The sequence below is a fragment of the Vombatus ursinus genome, unplaced genomic scaffold (genome assembly GCF_900497805.2).
Source record: "Vombatus ursinus unplaced genomic scaffold, bare-nosed wombat genome assembly UNPS02000749.1, whole genome shotgun sequence".
Taxonomy (NCBI): domain Eukaryota; kingdom Metazoa; phylum Chordata; class Mammalia; order Diprotodontia; family Vombatidae; genus Vombatus; species Vombatus ursinus.
In genome coordinates, this window is record NW_020940527.1 from 20,509,969 (window position 1) to 20,520,927 (window position 10,959).

General features: G+C 37.4%; 1 protein-coding gene across 1 annotated transcript in view; it reads right to left on the reverse strand.

Moving 5' to 3' along the window:
• The window catches only part of FRMPD2 (FERM and PDZ domain containing 2), a 289,815-nt gene extending 279,422 nt beyond the window's left edge, over positions 1 to 10,393 (reverse strand). The window contains exon 1 of the mRNA XM_027857815.1: positions 10,358 to 10,393. The gene's annotated coding sequence lies outside the window, so the exon portion shown is untranslated. The remainder of the gene's footprint in view (positions 1 to 10,357) is intronic.
• Positions 10,394 to 10,959: the final 566 nt, after the last annotated feature.

Here is a 10,959-nt window from a genome sequence, read left to right on the forward strand (position 1 = left end):
AAAATATCTCACTGTTCCCAAAATAGATGCCGAGTAAGAAATCACAAAAAGGGGTAGGCCTCCAAAAGAAGCTAAGTTTCTTCAGCCTGACTAGAACTCTCTCCGTATCCCCAGAGAAAACCACTTTTTACATGCCTTTTTCTTCTTTTTATTTCTTCTCGCTGTCTTTCTATGCCTATGTCTGTCTCTGTCTGTGGGTATGTGTCTCTCTCCTGTCTGTCTCCTCCTTGTCTCTCTCCCATCTGTAGCCTCTCTCTTTCTCTTTCTTTCTGTAATTCTTTCTCTTCTCTTTTGGTGTTTTCAATGTAGAGAAAATCAGGGAGAGAGAGAAGGGAATAAGCATTTTTTAAGTGATTACTATCTTCCAGGCCCTTTACAAATATTATATTTGATCCTCACAACGATCGTGCGAGGTAATTTTCCCTATTTCACAGCTAAGGAAACAGAGACAGAGATTGTGACTTGCCCAGGGTCACACACAGCTAGTAAGTGTCCAAGGCCAAATTTGAACTCAAATCTTCCTGTCTCCAGACCCAACACTCTATCCTAGGTGCCTCGAAAAGAAATGAATCCTCAAACCCCATGAAAAGTAGACAGAGTGTTATACTCAGATTCTGGAAGACCTGTGCTCAAATCCTGCTTCAGAGACTTATAACAGTGTAACTCTGGACAAGTCACTCAAATGTTCTTGGACTCAGTTCCTTATCTTTAAAATGAAGAAGTTGGTAAAGTGTTCTCAAAAGTCCCTTCCAGGGGCAGCTAGGTGGTGCAGTGCATAGAGCACTGGCCCTGAAGTCAGGAGGACGTGAGTTCAAATCTGACCTCAGACCAAACACTTGACACTTACTAGCTGTGTAACCCTGGGCAAGTCACTTAACCCCAATTGCCTAAAAATAAAAAGTCCCTTGAAGATCTATTATCTATTACCCTTTTGTCTCTCTCTTCCTTTCTCTTCTCTTTTCTCTCTCCTTTATTCTTTCTTCTCTCTCTTCCTCCCTCTCTCTCTCCCTGATTTTCTCTCCATTGAAAACACCAAAAGAGAAGAGGAGGGAATAAGCATTTTTTAAGTGATTACTATCTGCCAGCATTCCATTCATAGGATTATGAATTCCTTTTTATCCTATTTATGAGCACTGAATTTAGAATCAAAAGAGCTGGGTACAAATCTCAGCTCTGCTACTTACTACCTATGTGATCATGATTAATAATAATGAAAGCTAACATTTATATAGCATTTACTATGTGCCAGGCATTCTGCTAAGGATTTTATAATTGTTATCTTATTTGATCCTCACAACAACACTGAGAGATAGGTGCTATTCCTATCCCCATTTTACAGATGAGGAAACTGAGGCAAATAGAGCTTGCCCAGTGTCACATAGCTAATAAGTGTCTGACATCAGATTTGAACTCAGACCTTCCTGACTCCAAGCTCAGTGCTCTATCCACTGGGCCACCTACCTGCCTGATAAAATAAATCCCTGAGCTCCATTATATTCATATATAAAATGAGAGACTTGGAGTTGATAATCTCTAAGATCTGCCCAGACCTAAATATCATAATCTTGCTCAAGAAACATATACACATATATACACACATACATCCATACACACATCCATACACATACATACATGCATACACATACATGTACACAATGCATATACACACAGAGAGGAAAGGGTAGTTATTAGATCAAAAAAATGTAGTATATGCAATGTATCTACATTTCAACAAGACATTAGACAAAGTCTTTTATAAGAGCCCTAGAGACAAGATGAAGAGATGAGAACTAGATTAAAAATAGAGTTAGATGGCTTCATGAGTGGTTGAATTACCAAAACCCAAAGACTGTCAGTCTATGGATAGATATGCCTTTTAGTATCTGACATTCATATAGCTCTTTACCGTTTATACAGTCCTTTCTTCAGCTTTTAAAACATGAATGAATTCTACTTCCATCAGCATCAATGGGTAACTTTGTTTTTCCCCATAGGATCTAAATGAAAAGAGAGAGAGAGAAAGTGGCTGGGGGAAGGGGAGGACAGAAGCAGAGACAAGGGAGGTCATTTTTACATCCTGTTTTTCCCTGATAATTACTAGCTGTAAAAACCTTTAAAGAGCTGTGAGCTTGATTCACAGACAGGAAAGTAGGGAGGAAACTACATCATGTATTCTATTCTGCAATAAGTCAGAGAAGGAGAGAAACCCTGAACAGAATTCAGGATTGTCTTTGAATGGGAAAGAAGTGGGTCAATCCTTAGAATATGTGGAATAACCAAATAGTTGCTGTCCCTGGTCTAGACAAATAGATGATCACAGGCTGGGCCGCCCCAACCAGCAGAACATTTACCAGAAACAGTCATAGTCACTAAAGGCAGGAGTGACCTCAGAGCATTGAAATCCGAAGTCAGAAGACTTGGTTTTAAATTCTGCCTCCAACATTTTGAGTTGGGTAACCTTGAGTAGGTCACTTCCCCTCTCTAAGACATGTTTCCTGGTCTTTAGTATATCATAACCATCATCACATAGCATTTATATAATGCATCAAAGTTTGCAAAGCACTTTACAAAAAATTTACTTTATCCTCACAACAAACCTGGCAGGAAGGTTATTATTAACCACATTTTACAAATGAGGAAACTGAGGCAGGCAGTGGTCAAGTTTTTTGCCTAGGGTAACATAGCTAGAAAGTGTCTGAGGCAGCATCTGAGCTCAAGTCTTCTTGATTTCAGGTCCATAAGATAATAATGATGTGTTATGGGAATGTTGGGAGGGAAGCACTTTCCAAAATTTAAAGTGCTATGTAAATGAGTTTTAATGATAATTATTATTCTCATATAAATGAGGGAAAGTGTTAATTAAGTGCTTAGTATGTGCCATGCACTGTACTGAGGGCTGAGGATACAAATACCAAAGTAGAGACAGTCCTGTCCTCAAGGAGCTCATTCTAATAGGAGAGCCCACACACAAAGACAAGTCATGGCTAGGGAAGAACACTTTGGTCTGAAAAGGTGATGGTCGGGGGCAGTGAAAGAGGGAGAGGAGGAAATAAAGAGAATGGTGGCTCAAACGTTTCTAAAAAAAAATGTGGTCTGAGAAAGGTGTCGCCAATCTAGAAAGAAGGGCATGAAGGAAGATGGTTATCCAGGTCAGCAAGGTAGCAATAATTATTGGTGTAAATTGAACAAGTCATATAATGAAAAATGCTATCCACCTCCAGAAGAAGAAGGATAGAGATTGAATGCAGATTGAAGCATACTTTTAAAAACTTTCTTTATTTTTCTTCAGTTCTTTTTTTTTAGCCTATGCTTTCTTTCACAACATGACTAATACAGAAATATGTTTTACATGACTGCACATGTATAATCTATATCAAATTGCTTGCTTTCTCAAGGAAGGGGAAGGGGAGAAAGAGAGGGAGAGAATTTGGAACTCAAGATAAAAAAATGTTAAAATTGTTTTATGTATAATTGGAAAAATAAAATTTAAAAATTTTCAGAAAAAAATAAAAATAAACAATAAATGGAGCCAAGTTTCTCATCAGGACCTCCATTAACCACAAAAGTGAAAAAAAAAGTAACTACCAATGGAAAATGTGTCAGAACATGCAGCCATGTTTCTAGCTGAGTCCACAAACAAAGGAAATGCTTTGTTCCTTTGTTCTAGGCTAGTATAGAAGTTAAACATGGATGCATGCCATAGGAATCAGTATTCAGTTATCCATCATCAGGCAGTCACTAAATGATTACTATTAGCCAGGTACTCTGTTAGATGTTGGGGATACAAAGACAAAAAAAATTAATAGTTCTTGACCTCAAGCAGTTTACATTCTATTAGAGAAAACAACAGGTGTAGCTATAAATAAATATAAAACATATACAAAGTTAATAGAATGTATTTTGGAGAGGAGAAAACAACATGGGGTGGGGGGGGAGAAAATCATTTAAAGTCCCATGTAGGATATTGTATTTCACCTATGCTTTGAAGGAAGCTCAGGATTCTAAGTGGCACCTAAAGGGAGAGAAAGTGTTCTAGGCTTAGGTGATGCTTGTAAAGACATTGAGCAGGGAAATGGAATGTCAGGTATGAAGGATAGAAAGCAGACCAGTTTTACTGGATTGCAGAGGACATAAAGGTGAGGAATATGCCTGGACATGTAGGGTAGAACCAGAAGGGTTCTGGTAGAACATAAAGGGATTTAAATGCCAAACAGTAGAGTTTGCATTTTATTCTGAAATTTATAGAGAAGCACTGAAGTTTTTTGAGGAGAAAAATGGTATGTTTGGCCCTATGCCAAGGTAACTTTGGCAGCTGTGTAAAGAATGGATTAAATAAGAGACTTGAAGCAGGAAAACCAGTTAGGAGACTATTGTAATAATCTAGGCAGGAGAGAATGAAGGTCCAAAACAGGGCTGGGGCCATGTGAGTTCAGAAAAATAGACAGGCGTGAAAAATGTTGCAGTGGTATAAATAAGACTTGGCTACTGATGGAAATATGGGGGAATGTGCAAAGAGGATCAGAGCAATTGAGAGTGATTCCAAGAAACTTCTGGTCCACATGACCAACAAGATGGAGAAACAGACATTTTCTCTGATCCTTGAAACTTCTCAAACCTCTCCAAAGTAGGAATTATGCACTAGAGACAAAGCAACTTCAACTGCCCCTGCAGTTTAGAATGCCAAAAATCCTAGCATTGTAATAATCTGATGAACTAATGACAGATAAAGCTAATCCATAACCTCTAAAATGCTCATTCAGCATCTCTTACCCATTGACCACTATGCTCTGGCAGGGTTGTATAAGCTAGTATGTAGGCTTGCAACAGAGCTCAACTTTACCACCACCCATCCTTTTAGTGCCACAGAAAACCAAAATGTAGAAGTTCTTTAAGGCTGGGATGGCAGCAAGGTAGAACTCTGTGCCACATAGAGTTCAGCCAGATAATTAAGGAATAGAGAAAACTAAAGAACACACATGTACATGACTACATGACACCTCACTAAGCCTAAATGAAAGAACCCAGAATCAAGCTGGAACCAGTTCTGCCCCTCCCCCTAGAAGTACTCAAGGAAGATACTAAGGACAGTGAATTGTGAGTTTACCAGCATTAGAAGAGGCAAAAATGGCTTTGAGGACAAGATCCTAATGAAACCACACTGAAAAGGGAAGGAGTCAGAGAGTGAACAATAAGGAAGCAAAAGTGAGTAGAACAGAGTGAAATTACTAAAAATCATAGGAGGAAGAAAACTCAATTAATGACCTTGAGTGTAAACAGATAAACCAACAAGGAGAATAGTAATAACAGGAGGTAATATAACCTCAAAATCAGGTAAAGAGTCCAGACATCTAAATCTAAGTATTGCAAAACAAAGGAAAATGAACTAACACCTGATGAAACAGAGGATCCTGTTTATTCTCAAGACAGCATGGAATCAGAACAGGATATTCCTGAATGGTTAAAAAGAGACGTAGGAATTGTGAAGCATAATTTTATTCTTTATAGCACAAAAAATTGTAAGAAGAGAAAAACTTGAACCCCAGGTTGCAAGTTTTACCAAAGGAAAAAAGAAAGAGAATAACAAAAGAGAGTAGACATGTAAATGCACAAAAAGAAAAGACAATTTAGAAGAAGAGAAGCAAAAAGCAATAATGTTAAAAGAATACATAATCTTCATGCAAGCAAACTGTATTGATCTGAAAAACAGAATGTATAAAGAAAATTTAAGGATTATAGGTCTCCCAAAACAACATGACAAGTCAAAAAACGTGGAATGCCCATTTGTTCTTGCAGCCTACTCTCACTCTCAAACACCCCTCCACCAGCTCCCTCCCTTCGTTGGTGAGTTCCTGCCAAGACCCCCTTTTTTGGGAGAAGCTGAAGCTGGCCACCTTTCATTTCCCTCCAGACTTTGCTTTTGACTTTTAGGACTTCAACACTATGCACCCATTAGTACTTTATCCTACCCTACCCCCTGATTTTCAGCCCCCTTTTCTGTGTGGGTTAAATGTAAGTCTCATGAGGGAAGGGACCTTATTTCTTCCTTTTGTTTGTATTTGTATTTCCAGTCCTTAGCACAAAGCTAGGCACATAATAAGCACTTAGTAAATGTTTGCTGCCTTTGCCTTCCTTTGTTTCCTAGTGAGGAGTGAGATTTAGGAAATTACCACTTGTCAGGAAATTTGGGGTTGTAACTAATCGATGAGAGAGTGATTTTGGTCACCAAGACTGAATCTATTGCATTGAAGCCCAGAATTTAGGGTACTAGGCTGTTGGTTACATACACAGGTGGAAGGGGAAGAGAATAAGTATTTATATAGCACAAACTATGTGCTAAGCACTGTGCTAAGTGCTTTTTACAATTAAATATCTCATTTGACCCTCACAACAGCTCTGCAAGGTAGGTACTACTATTATCCCCATTTTATAGTTGAGGAAACTGAGGTTAAATCACTTACCCAGGGTCATAAAATGAGTAAGTATCTGAGGCTGGAGTTGAACTCAGTTCTTCCTGACTCCAGGCTCAATGCTCTAACCATTGTACCACCAGCTGCTTCACACAGAAGAAAATTGAAATGACTTGATTGGGATTTAGTAAGCCATAAGCAAGAAGTCAGTTAAGAAAAGATTTAAATCTCTGAAAAGGGTCTGGTGTCCAAAATATGTAGGAAACTGACATAAATATTTAAGATTAAGACTCAAACCCTAAGGGGCAAAGTTGTCAAAGGATATGAATAAACAGCTCTCAAAAGAAATGTTGCCAACTATAAACAGCCATATTAAAAAGTATTACAAATCTTTAACTAGAGAAATGCAAATCAAAACAACTCTAAGATTTCACTTGCCCAAGAAATTGACAAAAATCATACAATATAAGAGTAATCAATGTTAGAAGGATTGGTGGAGCTATGAATCAATTCAACCATTCTGGAAATCAGTTAGAAATGATACAAATAAAGTGATTAAATTGTCCATACCATTTGTGTCAAAAATCATCTGCTAGGTATATACCCCCAAGGAGGTTAATGAAAAAAATAAAGGGAAGCCCTCATATATACCAAAATATTTACAATAGTATTTTTATGGTTAAAAAAAGAAGTAGCAACCAAGCAGATGACCATCAGTTGGAAAACGGATAAACAAATTGTACCTGAATATAATGGAATATTATTATGCCATAAGAAGCAATTAATGGTATTGCAGAGAAATATGGGAAGATTCATATGAACTAATACAAAAACAAGTAGAATCAAGAAAATTATATACATAACGAATGCAAAATATAAATGGAAAGAAAAACAAAATAAAACAGAACATGTTGCAGATCTAATAATAAAGCTTGGCCCCATTGGAAAGATAAGAAAATGCACTTCCCTCTCTTCTTTTCCAAGGTGGGAGACTATGGTTATGGAACATTGCACATGTGGTCAGAGATGGTTAGTGTGTTCATTCATTTGGCTGATTTTTTTTTCTCCTTTTTTACTATTTGTTATAAGAAAAGACTCTCTGGAAATTAAGGCAATGCAAAAACAAAAGGGTTAATCTTTTTTTTTTTTAAACAAAAAGATTTGAGAAAAGGGAATAGCACTTTATATGGCTGCATACAGCTTAGACTTTCTTTCAAAACTGGTTAAAACATTTGTCAATTGAGGAATGGCTCTTTTTCTTACAAATTTGAATCAGTTATTTATGTATCTTGAATATTAAACTCGCTGCAAAATTTTTACCAGATATTTCCCTTTTACTCTTAGTTTTATTAGACTTAGTTGTGAAAATCTTTTTTTTTTAATTTTATGTTATCAAAAGTAACCATTTAATAATATGTGGTGCTCTCTATTCTCTGATCATGAATTTTTCTTCTATTTATATTACATAAAGTCATATGAAAAAGTGCTGCAAAGGACTACTAATTAGAAAAATGAAAATTAGAGTAATTCTAAGATTTTACCTCACACCCATCAGAGTAACAAAGATGACAAGAAAGGTAAATTATAAATGTTGGAGGGGCTGTGGGAAAGCAGGCACAGCTATATCGCTGGGTATACATACATATATATAGTTTTCATATATATATATATATGTGAAAACTTAGTCTCTCTCATGCTTAACATTGCTCATTTCCATATTTTGCTGTTACAGGAGGATGAGGATTGGGAGGGGATGGGGGAAATTTTATTGCTAGCCACCCTATTGCAGATGATTCCTACATTCACTCTGTCAGCAGTCTCCAGTCCAGAGTGAAAAGTCATGCAGGTGTTGCCATGGCAATGCAGCACATATTGTGTCTCTTCGCATAAGCAATTCTAACTTGCCACCCTGGCTTCTTGAGTCTTATTCATAAACTATGTTCTCTTATGTGCTGTGTTCTTTTGCCTTTTGTCACTCACAGCCCAGTAAATTCCACCACAGGCACTCTTTTATCTTTCACTTGCACACACCCCTATCTCTCTTTCTCCTTCCTCATTCTTTTCCATGTCTTACATAATTACCCGAGGAACTAAATTCTCTCTATCTGTGTATGTGTCTCTCTCTTTCTCTCTCTGTCTCTCTCTCCCTGTGTCTCTCTCTGTCTTTCCCTCACCCTTTTCTACCTACTCTGCTTCTAGGGTACTCTTGGCAAATAGAGTATCCCTTAGCTTAAAAAGGCCAAAGTCTCCCACTGCATCCAGGCCATCTCTAGTCATCCTAATCTATGTTTTTCCACTGGATCCAGATGACTCAAAGGAGAGAGTGAGACTGGTAACTTTGCACAGCCCTGTTTCACTAAAATCCAATTCACTTGCAAGTCAAGATATCACCTTCCTGATGTCATTGGTCCTCTTCCAGAACAAGGACAAACAATGTTTCATTGCAGAATAGCATGATGTTAGTGCTAAAAAATATCTTAGATAGATTATTTAGTCCAATACCCTTATTTTTAGAATAAGGAACTGAGACCTAGACAGATGAAGTCTTTTGCTCACAGTTACACAATTAACAAATGCTCTTTTACACTATGCATGACACTTCCTCCGAGGAAAGTTCTATGTTGATTTAGAATCATTTATGAAGAATATATACCCTATAGCCTTTAAACAAAAAGATGTCCATGAAAGAGTTAAAACTGTTGTTTAGCGCTTTTTTTTTTTGGAATGGCTTGCCAAAAGTAATTCACTTAATAAAGAGAAAAACTTAGAACCAGATAACTGCATACATATGTATATATGTATGTGTGCATAAGTACATGTATGTATGTGCACATATTTGTATGAGAAAAAATTCAGCAAATTGTATTCAAATCCTCTATTTTCCTTTTATGCTCTGATCTTATTTGAAGGAATTCAAACTTCAGCTTCTGACCTCCTCATTTTTTAATATTCCTTGCCAAGTGTTTTGGTGACGGCTTCCTGCTTTCTAAGTAAGTGAGTCCACATGGCAGTAATTTACTGTATCACAAAATTAAATAGTGTTTATACAATATGACCTAGTACAGAGAAAAAGTCTTAAAGTCAAAGGACCTGGTTTCAAGTCCTGCCTATAACACAGACTAGCTGTGACCATGAGCTACCAAGGACAGTTCACTATGACTATAAATAGAATGTAAACACCTTGAAAGAGGTTCACATTTGTCCTGGTATCCCCAGAGCCTAAGACAAGGCCTTTCCCATAGTAGGCTCTTAAAGACTTTTTTCATTTATTAATTGATTGATAAATCAGAAGAATGGCCAATCTGTATCTTTTTTTTTTTTTGTGAGGCAATTGGGGTTAAGTGACTTGCCCAGAGTCACACAGCTAGTGACTGTTATGTGTCTAAGGCCGGATTTGAACTCAGGTCCTCCTGACTCCAGGGCCAGTACTCTATCTACTGCACCAACTAGCTGGCCCTGGCCAATCTGTATCTTAAATAATAGTAGCCATATTTATAGAGTGCTTTTAAGTTTGCAGAACATTTTACATATTTTATCTCCTTTGATATTCCCAACAACTCATTGAGGTAGGTGCTATTATTATTCCTATTTTACAGATGAAGAAACTAAGTCTGAGAGAAGTTAAGTGATTTGCCCAGGGTCATTCAGCGGGTAAGTGTTTGAGGTGGCATTCACACTCAGAGCATTCTGGCTCCAAATCCAATGTTCTCTCCACTAAACCAGACGCTCAGTAAAGAGATTTCCTCATCAAGATTTCCCCAAAAATATGAAATTTCAGGTCTAGACAAAAAAAAAATTTCAACAACTTTGATCCTTTGATGGCTTGATAGTTTCATGAATGAGGTTATTATATCCACGGACAGAGATTGCAACAACAACTCATCCTGTTAAGTTCAGTATAAAGTGGAGAGTTAAAGGACCTGGCTTCAGTTTCTGAATGTGCTACTTACTACATGTGTGATGTTGACCAAGTCATTTTTGTTCTTTGGGCTGCAGTTTCCTCATCTGTAAAACAAAGTGCTTGGATATAGATCATAAATCTATATTGTTTTCATCCATCTCTTTCCTTAGTCTCCATAGAAAATACATACAACACCCTTAGCAAATTGTTTGGGGATAGAAAAGGTCAAATCCATTTTTCTCCAGTATTGGATATACGAAACACCCAGCTAATTAGCTGAATCCATCCCATCTCATCTGGTTGAATTGACATCATGCAGACAATATCCTTGAGAATTATAATTTCCAAGGTTCTTAATTTTTTTTTTATTTTTGACCTGGACCTATGATTCCATTGTTATAGGAAACTCCTTTCGTAGATGCAAATCCTCCAGACCTTTTAAACGTATAGCCTTAGAGAATTTCCAGGGGGCACAGAGAGATTAAGCAACTTATCCAGAGTCATACAGCCAGCATATAGCAGGGGCAGGACTTGTAGCCCTGGTTTCTGGATCACAGATTTAGAGTTAGACAGGATTTAGCCCAACCCTCCCTCCAATTTGCAAATGAGACCACCATGATCTGGGATGTTAAGTGACTTGCCCAGGATAAT